The sequence below is a fragment of the Ranitomeya variabilis genome, chromosome 4 (genome assembly GCF_051348905.1).
Source record: "Ranitomeya variabilis isolate aRanVar5 chromosome 4, aRanVar5.hap1, whole genome shotgun sequence".
In the NCBI taxonomy this organism is placed as follows: Eukaryota; Metazoa; Chordata; class Amphibia; order Anura; family Dendrobatidae; genus Ranitomeya; species Ranitomeya variabilis.
The window spans coordinates 564,490,855-564,503,737 of record NC_135235.1 but is presented as its reverse complement, the minus strand read 5'-3'; the positions used below and the strand labels follow the sequence as shown (position 1 = coordinate 564,503,737).

General features: G+C 43.1%; 1 protein-coding gene across 1 annotated transcript in view; it reads left to right on the top strand.

Moving 5' to 3' along the window:
- Positions 1–12,883, top strand: part of LOC143768116 (piezo-type mechanosensitive ion channel component 2-like) — a 164,249-nt gene that overhangs the window by 10,410 nt on the left and 140,956 nt on the right. The gene's annotated exons all lie outside the window — the stretch shown is intronic.

Below are 12,883 nucleotides of genomic sequence, written 5' to 3'. Positions count from 1 at the left end.
GATGACTTGTGATTGGTATTTATTATTTACAAATATGAGCTGGTGGGGTATAAAAGGTGGTAGTGCTGAGGGTTCGTGGCAGATGATGGTGTCCAGAAGATGGAGAGCCTCCTAGAAGAGCTGAAAATCCAGATGGGAGAACACTGAGGAGCTATTGGATGTCTCCAGTGATTTCTGAATTCCTCTCCTGAAGCCGATGGTGGTCCTGATGCAGTGATGAGGACGAGGGATGAGCCAGAAGTAGATGTCAGTGAAGCAGCCCCGGAGGTCATAATGACATAATCGGAAAGCACGGGCATGCGCAGTGGAGTGCGGCCAAAGGGAAGAAGAATACTGTACTCCCCATTACTGGTCCGAGGAGTAAGGACCCTGGAATGGCATCAAGGAAGAAGAGGTGTGGAAGGCACAGCACCTCCGCTGTGTGCTGGCCAGGGCTCGGTCGACCACTGGCCAAGGAGTGCTGTTTCTGGTCTCGAAGCCCAAGTCTTACTCAGCTGGTGAACGAGAGGAGAACCAATCCAGTAGGTGGAACCACCCCACATAGGATCGGGCAGCTTGCGGTGAGTATATTATCCCCATGCATATATTCTCATTGTTCTGTCCCAATTAGCCTCATGTATAACTTCCCTGCAGAGTCTTTTCCCCCTGGAACAGTGTCCTTTGTATGCTCTAGCCAGTCCCCCTGGGTCCCAGAGGTATCAGAGGTAAAGAGGCACTTATATAAAGGGATAGAGGGGTTAGAGTGAGCAGATCAGGAGTCTGTTGTTAGCTCAGTAGCTTCAAAGGTTAAAGGGGTTGGAGAAACGTGCTACAAGGAAGCTCTTACATGTCCCATTTCATCATTAGGTTTTCATTTTGCTATGTCAATAAAAGAAAAAATTTGCGTAAAGAATTTTTAGATCTGCTGTCAGCTTCTAAGGAATTTGTGGCCAAATTAGACAAAAAAGAGTCAGATGACGACAGACCCCGTACTATACTGTACCTAGATCGTTTAATAACTCGTTGCAGGCATTTTGTATACATGTTAGTGTAATGGGTGAGAAATTTCCTGAATAGCGTTCAGGACTATTTCAACATGTGGATATAATCTATAATAAATTTTGGTGGTTTAAGCTGGTATTTTTACAATGACATTTTCGTAAAAAATTGCAGTTTTTCCTGCCTCTAAAATGGGATGTTAAGGATGTTGGGCTCTAGCTTAATATTATGTTACCATCCAGGGTAATAGAGGTACAGCGTTTTTCCCCTCATGCTAATTTTAAAAAGTGACATGTTTTGCATTTAATGAGTTGCAATGTAAATGGCCTACTAAATGCAAGTACAAACATGAGGGTTACTTTGATAAAGGGAGCACCCTATGGCAAGGTGTTTTAAGAGAGCAAACATGTCCGGTCAGCCATTCACAAAGGAATACGTTAACAAAGCCTTGACACCATTAAAATTGGGAAGCATGTTAACCTGGATGAAGCGGTATCCAATCCGCAAGAAAGCCAAACTCCTAATTGGTTTTGCTAACTGCTTTCACTGATAGTGGATGCACTTGGATTCATAATTTAAACTCTACAGAACTTCATGCAGAGGTGCTAGTGGAAAAATTGGATAAGGAAATAAAAGCTGGCAGGGTGGTGGGTCCGTTTGTTAAGCCATCTTTTAATAATTTCCACCCCTCACCTCTGGTTGTGGTTACAAAGAAAGAGCCTAACTCATTTCGGCTACCTCACCACCTGTCTAACCCATATGGCTCTGCATCAAATGACTGCATTGATCATAGGTTAGTTTCAGTGAGCTATACTTCGTTTGACCAGGCGGCAGAAAATTTTGGGCCTAGGCAGGCATCACGTCTACATTTAAGCTACTTCCCATTCATAGAATGGTAGAATTAGAAGGGACCTCCTGGGTCATCTGGTCCAACCCTCTGCTAAAAGTAGGATTCACTAAATCATCCCAGACAGATGTCTGTCCAGCCTCTGTTTGACAACTTCCATGGAAGTAGAATTCACCACCTCTCGTGGCAGCCTGTTCCACTTATTAATCACCCTAACTGTCAAAGTTTTTTCTAATATCTAATCTGTGTCTCCTCCCATTCAGTTTCATCCCATTGCTTCTAGTCTTTGCTTGTGCAGATGAGAATAAAGATGATCCTTCTACAATGTGACAGCCCTTGATATATTTGTAGACAGCTATTAAGTCTCCGCTCAGTCTTCCTTTTTGCAAGCTAAAAATTCCGAATCCTGTAACTGTTCCTCATAGGACATGGTTTGCAGACCGGTCACCATTCTGGTCGCTCTTCTCTGAACTTTCTCCAAAGGTCTTTCATTTGTTGGGCCTTCAATTTGAAAGATGTTGCTATGTTGATAAGTGTTTAACGATGGAGTGCTCGTTGTCTTGTTTCTATTTTGAAGCATTTTTGTCTTCTATTAAGTGTGTAGTAGCGGTGTGGTCTATGAAAGGCAGTTTGGCATATTATCAAGATGTTTTTTTATTTGTGGGTCCCAGAGGTTCGTCACTATGTAGCTGTAACATGGCGCTGGGCCGTAGATGTGAGCGAAGTATTCATCTTTTACATGAAGGTGAGGGTCCTGACTCGGTATATGGGCTTCGTCTTCGTCATGGTACTTATTACTTTGGATGGCCCGGACCAGATGTTGGAAAGTTCAATGTGGGAGACCACCTGTCCAAAATAAACAGTCTTTTACTAAACAGCCACTTAGTGGGAACTACGTACAATAAATAGTGATTGCTTAGCTTCACAAACGTTTCCTTTACAACATGGAGCATTTTCACACACAGCCTTTTTACTTCTTCCAAATTTACTTATTTCTACCTCAACTAGTCTTGTTTCCTTCAACACACCCCAGCACGATACTACAGTCCAGTTAAAGTCCTATTCTCCACCGGCGGTCCTGCATCCTCTCTTCCTCTTAAAGGAACTAGTTTGTCACTATGCCAGTACTTACTCTGCTTCTGTCGTCTTGGAACTCCCGCCCAGGACACTCGCTTCGTCTCACATTCCCTGTTCATTCCTGGATTGTTACATCCCGGAGTTATAAACTCTGGGTCTTACTGCTAGGTGTCCTGTCCCCGAGACCCATCTCCGGTTGACCACTCTGTCCTTCTGTCAGGTTTCTTCCCTTTTTACCCAAGATCTCGCTATCCACTGTCTCTATCTCCTCTCAGTTTGGGGCACTCATGTCATGTGGCTCTGCTCATTGTCAAGACCTTAGGTCTGCCTTTTACTGTGCAGTGGGCCCTATTTAACATCCTGACAGGAAATTGTCTATGTCCCTTCACTTTAGCCCCTCCCATTCTAGGATTTTCCCAATCGTTAACTCTGACTCTTCCTACTGTCAGGCAGAACACAACGCCAACACTAATAACGCATATCACAATACACATTATTCACCATAACACTACTCATGTCTTTAAGGTGGAATGTGGGCAGTATGTCCATCTCCTTACATAGCCAGTTGTTAAATATGTTTATGGAAGTTAGTAAAGATTTTGGCATCCAACTAGCTGAGGATAAAACAGTCCTGCCCAATAGTTGCATTGACTATCTTGGCATTGTTATAGATACGGTTAAAGGAGAATACCGCTTCCCTGCTGCTAAGATTACTAAGTGCAAAGATGCTTTAGTTACGTTGTTTAGAAAAAAGAAAGCTACAGTAAAACAGTTTGAATCATTATTGGGTTTACTAGTTTACTACCGCCTCTAGAGTCATGCATATGGGTAGAGTATTTTGCAGGAGATTAGCTTTACATATCGTCGGTATTAAAAACCCAACATTTCATGTATGTATTTCCAGGATGATTTAGAGGTATGGGTAGAAGTTATGGAAAATTTTAATGGTCGGGTGTTATGGCAGGACCCCTTTGTGGTAGCTGAGGAATTTAGGCTGTTTATGGATTCTTCAGAGACAGAGGGTTTTGGTGCCTTTTGGAACGATAGATGGTGTGTAGGTAGATAGCACCATGTGTTAATCACAGTGTTACAAAAAATCTGCTACTGCTAGAATTATTCCTGCTCTGGGGTCACTTCTTTGAAAACAAGCATATGTTGTTAAGGTCAGACAATAAAGGCGTGAAATTCATAATTATCAGTCTGTCAACCAAGTGTAATTTAGTGGTAAATTTATTAAGACACCTAGTTTAAAATTAAATATAAGGCTCAAAACTGTGCACATCCCCGGTAAGAGTAATTCTGTGGCTGACTCTGTTTCTCACTTTCAGTTCAACAAGTTCTTCAGCCTTGTGTCATGGGCAAAACCAGTGGGAGAATAGTGTCCGGACGATTTGTTGGGATTGATTTGGTCATAGTTTTGGAACTATTACAGCAGTCGGTGACATCGGCAACATGGAAAAGTTGCCTATCGGCATAGGAACAGTGATCCAAGTTCTGTGTTGTTAGTCGGGTAGACGGGTTTAGAAGTTTGGAACAAGTCACCTTGATATTTGTATGAAGCTGTTTGAGAAGGGGCTGGCCCACTCCACAGTGGTAAAAACACTACCGGGTGTGTCATCTTTTCTTAAATTATTCGGTCAGCAACCTTTGGATGGCTATTTTCTTATAAAGCAGCTATTGAAAGGTTACAAAAAGGATCACTGTGTTCGGGGCTGTAGATGTCCTGTTACGCCAGATATGTTGAGAAATCTCTATGCTGTATCACATTCATGCTGTTTTAGTGAATTTGAGTCAGTACTTTTTTCATCAGCATGTTCTCTACTGTTTTTCGGCGGATTGTTCATTGGCGAATTGTTGCCTCAGAGTAAACACAAAAGGGAAGATTTAATGTTTAGGGATGTTTTAATGGGCCAAAATTATCTGGTCTTGAGGATTGCTAAGTCGACTGATCAAACAGGCAGAGATAGCTGTTTTAAATTAATGTGTCTTTCGGACTAACACATTTCTCCAGCGTGTTTATTAAAAGAATATACAGCATATCACAAAAGTGAGTCCACCCCTTACATTTTTGGAAATATTTTATTATATCTTTTCGTGGGACAACACTGAAGATAGAGGTAGAGCTGCTTCAGAAGAAACATTATTTTTCCTGAAGCAGCTTTGCTGGTGGTTTTGTCGGCTCTGATGCTGGCTTTTTTCCCTTGACTTTCAACTATAAAATGCGGTTGTCTTCATTTGGAAGAATCAACATATTAAATCTTTTAATTGCTTCATGATTTCAGAACCTTAAGGTAGTTTAAGGAAGATACAAATGACTGAATATTTGTATAGGTATGTAATTTTTCCATTGTTGTGCATGGCGTTACATAACACAATGCAATCATAATTAATTTAACCATATTAAAAATACCTAACACTTTACTTGGAGGATATCATTGGCCACGGCCTTTATAAAAATTTAAGATACAACAATCAATAATATAAAACTATTTTACTAAACCATCTGTGAATATTTAACCATAACTTTCTGATCGCAGCTTAGCCCAATAAAGCTCAAGCCCATTAACCATCAAACCTCTGTCCATCCATTACCTGGACGATTAACCCCAATGGACATGACAAATTATCTTTACAAAGGGTGGGAAGGTTGGGCAGCTTCAGGTAGGAAGCACTGATGATCTGCCATGGACCCTCAGCACTGCTACATTTTATCCCCCACAAGTCCATATTTGTAAATAATAAATACCAATCACAAACCATCTTCAGGGGAGAAAATAATTTTCTCCTCAGCCATGGTTCACAACTGGTTGGCTTCCCAATCAACCAACATGTCATGGGAGAGTGAGACCAGCAAAGCTAGACAAAGAACCGGCGGGAAAACTTTCCCACCAATCAACCCCTTCAGGAGAGAGAACATATGGTGTATAGTAATGCTGTGTGTTCCCCTCCTAAAGGATGTGTGGACCATCATGGCATTATGTAACACAACTGAATCATAATTAACTTAACCATATTAAAAATACCCGATACGTTACTTGGAGGATATCATTGGCCACCGCCTTTATTAAAATTTAAGGTACAACAATCAATAAATTAAAACTATTTAATTAAACCATCTGTAAATATTTATTCATAACTTTCTGAACACAGATTAGCCCAATACGCTTATGCCCATTAACAATGAAACATCTATCCATCCATTACCTGGACAACTAACCTCACCAGCCATCTTGAATTTAAAAAGACAAACATGGCACCATCCCACTTAGGGCCATCCCAAAAATTACCTGTCAATTCAGATTAGAAATATCATTGCCAATATCAGATAAATGTACCATATCATCTCTGTAAAGGCTGCACACACCACCTTCTAAATTGACATGACGGAACGAAAAAAAACCAAGCGTCGGCATGAATGTAAAACTACTTTAATTCAAGCTCTTCCAAGCGCTGCATAGGCAGCATCAATAGTAAAAAGAGAGAGAACAGGGAATGCGCAGTTTGGAGGACGGACTCCGGCGCCGAATATCGTCATGTGCGCATCCGGCTCCCATAGGCATCCATTGCCAGAAAAGCCGGACGGCGCTGATTCCGGCGCCATCAGGTTTTTCTCCGCAACAAAAAAATGTTCCTCTGGACGTTTTCTCCGGCCGCCGGACAGGCAATTTTTGCTAGATCCAGCAAAACCAGATGAAATGTTGGGATATCAGGCACAATCCGGCGCTAATACAACTCTATGAGAAAAAACGTATCCGGCAGAAAAAAAACGGATCCGTTTTTTTTTAAATTCACCGGATTGTGCCTGATGCAAAAAACCTGATGTGTGAAAGTAGCCTTAGCTGACTGTGCAACCTCGGATGCACATCCAGCTGAAGTAGGCACTGGTGTCGGTGGGCCTTCCTACTGAACGGGCCCAGTTGAACTTGCACTCTCTGCAACCATGATCATTACGCTCCTGGTGCTCATAATGCATGTTTCAGGCCGATTCTGCCGTGGAAGCTCATGAATAACCCATCATAGAATGATCTAAAGAACACAACTTGCTGTTCTTATGTTCAGGCTTTTGAATGGCCTTTAACTACTTCAGTTATCTAAAAACACAAAGCAATGACATGTCCATTCTTCTGGTGTTTTCTGCTCAGAAGATGTTCCGTACTTTACAAAACAAGTTAATGGAAAGATGCCCAGAAGACTACTGGATGTGTTTTGGAAAATGTTGCCATAGTTGTTGGTTAAAAAACACTATCAGCTTCTTGAGTTAACCCCTTAGTGACAGAGCCAATTTGGTACTTAATGACCAGGCCAATTTTTACAATTCTGACCACTGTAACTTTATGAGGTTATAACTCTGGAACGCTTCAACGGATCCTGCTGATTCTGAGATTGTTTTTTCGTGACATATTGTACTTCATGTTAGTGGTAACATTTCTTCGATATTACTTGCGATTATTTATGAAAAAAATGGAAATATGGCAAAAAAATTAAAAATTTAGCAATTTTCAAAATTTGGATTTTTATGCCCTTAAATCAGAGAGATATGTCACAAAAAAAGTTAATAAATAACATTTCCCACATGTCTACTTTACATCAGCACAATTTTGGAACCAAAATTTTTTTTTGTTAGGGAGTTATTAGGGTTAAAAGTTGACCAGCAATTTCTCATTTTTACAACACCATTTTTTTTTTAGGGACCACATCACATTTGAAGTCATTTTGAGGGGTCAATATGATAGAAAATAACCAAGTGTGACACCATTCTAAAAACTGCACCCCTCAAGGTGCTCAAAACCACATTCAAGAAGTTTATTAACCCTTTACGTGCTTCACAGGAACTGAAACAATGTGGAAGGCAAAAATGAACATTTAACTTTTTTTTGCAAACATTTTGCTTCAGAACCATTTTTTTTTATTTTCACAAGTGTAAAAACAGAAATTTAACCATAAATGTTGTTGTGCAATTTCTCCTGAATACGCCGATACCCCATATGTGGGGGTAAACCACTGTTTGGGCGCACCGCAGAGCTTGGAAGAGAAGGAGCGCCGTTTGACTTTTTCAATGCAGAATTGGCTGGAATTGAGATTGGATGCCATGTCACGTTTAGAGAGCCCCTGATGTGCCTAAACAGTGGAAACCCCCCACAAGTGACCCCATTTTGGAAACTAGACCCCTTAAGGAACTTAACTAGATGTGTGGTGAGCACTTTGAGCCCCCAAGTGCTTCACAGAAGTTTATAAAGTAGAGCCGTGAAAATAAAAAATCGCATTTGTTAACACAAAAATGATCTTTTCGCCCACAAATTCTTATTTTCACAAGGGTAACAGGAGAAATTAGACCACAAAAGTTGTTGTGCAATTTCTCCTGAGTATGTTGATACCCCATATGTGGGGGTAAACCACTGTTTGGGCGCACCGCAGAGCTTGGAAGAGAAGGAGTGCCGTTTTACTTTTTCAATGTAGAATTGGCTGGAATTGAGATTGGACGCCATGTCGCATTTGGAGAGCCCCTGATGTGCCTAAACAGTAGAAGCCCCCCACAAGTGACTCCATTTTGGAAACTAGACCCCTTAAGGAACTTAACTAGATGTGTGGGGAGCACTTTAAACTCCCAGGTGCTTCTCAGAAGTTTATAACGTAGAGCCGTGAAAATAAAAAATCGCATTTTTTCTACAAAAATGATCTTTTTGCCCCAAAATATTTATTTTCACATGGGTAACAGGAGAAATTAGACCACAAATGTTGTGCAATTTCTCCTGAGTACATCGATACCCCATATATGGGGGTAAACCACTGTTTGGGCGCACTGCAGAGCTTGGAAGAGAAGGAGTGCCGTTTTACTTTTTCAATGTAGAATTGGCTGGAATTGAGATCAGACGCCATGTCGCGTTTGGAGAGCCCCTGATGTGCCTAAACAGTGGAATCCCCCCACAAGTGACACCATTTTGGAAACTAGACCCCTTAAGGAACTTATCTAGATGTGTGGTGAGCACTTTAAACCCCCAGGTGCTTCACTGAAGGTTATAGCGTAGAGCCGTGAAAATAAAAAGTCGCATTTTTTTTTCAAAAATGATCTTTTTGCCCCCAAATTTTTATTTTGACAAGGGTAACAGGAGAAATTAGACCACAAAAGTTGTTGTGCAATTTCTCCTGAGTGTGGCGATACCCCATATGTGGGGGTAAACCACTGTTTGGGCGCACCGCAGAGCTTGGAAGAGAAGGAGTGCCGTTTTACTTTTTCAATGTAGAATTGGCTGGAATTGAGATCGGACACCATGTCGCGTTTGGAGAGCCCCTGATGTGCCTAAACAGTAGAAACCCCCCACAAGTGACCCCATTTTGGAAACTAGACCACTTAAGGAACTTATCTAGATGTGCGGTGAGCACTTTAAACCCCCAAGTTCTTCACAGAAATTTATAAAGTAGAGCCGTGAAAATAAAAAATCCTTTTTTTTTCCTCAAAAATGATTTTTTAGCCTGCAATTTTTTATTTTCTCAAGGGTAACAGGAGAAATTGGACCCCAAAATTTATTGTGCAATTTATGCTGAGTAGGCTGATACCCCATATGTTGGGGTAAACCACTGTTTGGGCGCATGGCAGAGCTCGGAAGGGAAGGAGCGCCGTTTTGGAATGCAGACTTTGATAGAATGGTCTGCGGGCGTTATGTTGCATTTGCAGAGCCCCTGATGTGCCTAAACAGTAGAAACCCACCACAAGTTACCCCATTTTGGAAACTAGACCCCCCAGGGAACTTATCTAGATGTGTGGTGAGAACTTTGAATGCCCAAGTGCTTCACAGAAGTTTATAATGCAGAGTCGTGAAAATAAAAATAAAAATTTTTTTCCACAAAAAAGATTTTTGAGCCCCCAAATTTTTATTTTGACAAGGGTAACAAGAGAAATTGGACCCCAAAAGTTGTTGTCCAATTTGTGCTGAGTACACTGATACCCCATGTGTGGTGGGGACCACTGTTTGAGCGCATTGCAGAGCTCGGAAGGGAAGGAACCCCATTTTGGAATGCGGACTTTGATAGAATGGTCTGCGGGCATTATGTTGCGTTTGCAGAGACCCTGATGTACCTAAACAGTAGAAACCCCCCACAAGTGACCCCATTTTGGAAACTAGAGCCCCCAAGGAACTTATCTAGATGTGTGGTGAGAACTTTGAATGCCCAAGTGCTTCACAGACGTTTATAATGCAGAGTTGTGAAAATAAAAAATATTTTTTTTTCCACAAAAAAATTTTTTTAGCCCCCAAGTTTTTATTTTCACAAGGGTAACAGGAGAAATTGGACCCCAAAAGTTGTTGTCCAATTTATTCCGAGTACGCTGATGCCCCATATGTGGGGGTAAACCACTGTTTGGGTGCACGGCAGAGCTCGGAAGGGAGGGAGCACCATTTGACTTTTTGAGCGCAAAATTGGCTGTGGCGTTTAGAGACCCCCTGATGTACCTAAACAGTGGAAACCCCCCAAATCTAACTCCAACCCTAACCCCAAAACACCCCTAAGGCTTCTTTCACACTTCAGTTGTTTGGCGTCAGTCAGCTCCGACATAGTGACGGATCCGTCACAATTGTTGAGAAAACGGTATTAACGGATCCGTTTTTTTTACGGATCCGTTACTTGGGGGTTGTCTGGGAAAAGTATCTACTTTTTGGAGCATGCGCAATTGAAAAAGCGGATTGGGGCGACGGATCCGCCGAAATGACGGTAACAACGGATCCGTCGCCCATAGGCGGCCATTCTATGGAATGACGAACGCGACGGATCCGTCGCGAACCGCCATTTCGGCGCAGACAAAAAACGTTACAATGGCCGTCAATGTCTAGATGACGTCCGCCAAATCTCGACGGATCCGTCACATGGCGGATGGGACGGACGACCATCCGCCACAATCCGTCGCTAATGCATGTCTATGGGAAAATAGCGGAACCGCCAAAAAAATGGCGGATCCGCTATTTGATGAAAATGGCCGTTTCAGACTGACGCCAAAAGACTGAAGTGTGAAAGAGGCCTAACCCTAATGCCAACTGTCATGGTTCCCAATGGCAAGGGAACGTAAGAAACATATAAATAACGAACGAGCTCTCGGGTGATGGAAACTCGAGTTGACCGTGAGCTAAATCTACCACACAACTAATAGTAGCCAGGGAGCATACCTACGGCTTCCTAAATGCACGCGCCAGCCGGAGGACTAACTACGCCTGGTAGAGGAAGAAACAGACCTGGCTTACCTCTAGGGAAATACCCCAAAAGATGATAGCAGCCCCCCACATGTAATAACGGTGAATTAAGAGGAAAAGACATACACAGTATGAAAGTAGATTTAGCAAAGAGAGGTCCACTTACTAGATAGCAGAAGGATACAAAAGAGGACTTCACGGTCAACTGAAAACCCTTTCAAAAACCATCCTGAAATTACTTTAAGACTCCTGTGTCAACTCATGACACAGGAGTGGCAATTTCAGCCCGCAAGAGCTTCCAGCTACAGAGAATTACAAAAACTGCAAACTGGACAAAAAATACAAAACAAAAGGACAAAGTCCACTTAGCTGATCAGCAGACTAGTAGCAGGAACATGCAACCGAAGGCTCTGGTTACAATGATGACCGGCAAGGAAATGACTGGAGAGCAAGGCTAAATAGGAAACTCCCAAACGCTGATGGAAGCAGGTGAACAGAAGCAGCAAAGTGCAAACAAGTCACCAATACCACCAGCAACCACCAGGGGAGCCCAAAAAGCGGATACACAACAGCCAACCCGATCCATAATTCTAATCACAACCCTAAGGATAATCGCAACCCTAACCTCAAAACAACCATAACCCTAATCAGAACCCTAAATCCAACACACCCCTAATCCTAATCTCAACCCTAACCTCAAACCTAACCCTAATCCCAATACACCCCTAATCCCAACCCTAATCCAAACCCTAATCCCAACCCTAACCCTAACTTTAGCCGCAACCCTAGTCCTAACTTTAGCCCCAACTCCAACTATAGCCCTAACTTTAGCCCCAACCCTAACCCTAACCCTAAATTTAGCCCCAGCCCTAACCCTAAATTTAGCCCCAACCCTAACCCTAAATTTAGCTCCAACCCTAACCCTAAATTTAGCCCCAACCCTAACCCTAACCCTAGCCCTAACCCTAGCCCTAACCCTAACCCTAGCCCTAACCCTAACCCTAGCCCTAACCCTAACCCTAACCCTAATTTTAGCCCCAACTCTTCTCTCCTGCCGGCCGGCAGATGGCAGCAGAGAGCGGGCGCACTGCGCATGCGCCCGCCATTTTCTTTCTATAGGAAGAAGCCGGCCAGCAGGAGAAGACACAGGAGGACCCAGGGACACCGGTAAGTATGATAAGGTCCCCCAATCCCCCTATTTCTCTGTCCTCTGATGTGCGATCACATCAGAGGACAGAGAATTACACATCACTTTTTTTTTTTTGCGGTCGCCGGTAAACAGTTAATTACCGGCGATCGCAAAACAGGGGTCGGTAAAAACCGACCCCGATCATGTTCTTTGGGGTCTTGGCTACCCCCAGCAGCCAAGACCCCAAAGATCTCCCAGGTGCCGGCCGGCGGGCGCACTGCGCGTGCGCCCGCCATTTTTAAGATGGCGGCGCCCATGGGGAACCAAGAGGAGCACCGGGGGAGACAGGTGAGTATCGGGGGGGCATCGGGGGCAACCGGGGACCCCATTTCTCTGTCCTCCGATGTGCTATCACATCGTAGGACAGAGAAATTAAATGGGAAATCGTGTTTTGTTTTTTTTTTGCGATCGCCGGTAAACGGTTAATTACCGGCGATCGCAACTCGGGGGTCGGTAAAAAAAACCCCGAATCATATTCTCTGGGGTCTCGGCTACCCCCGGTAACCGAGACCCCAGAGAAAATCCGACTCTGGGGGGCGCTATTCACTTTTTCCACAGCGCCATTAATTAACGGCGCTGTGGTTTAAGTACCCTTAGCGGCCGCCGTTAAAA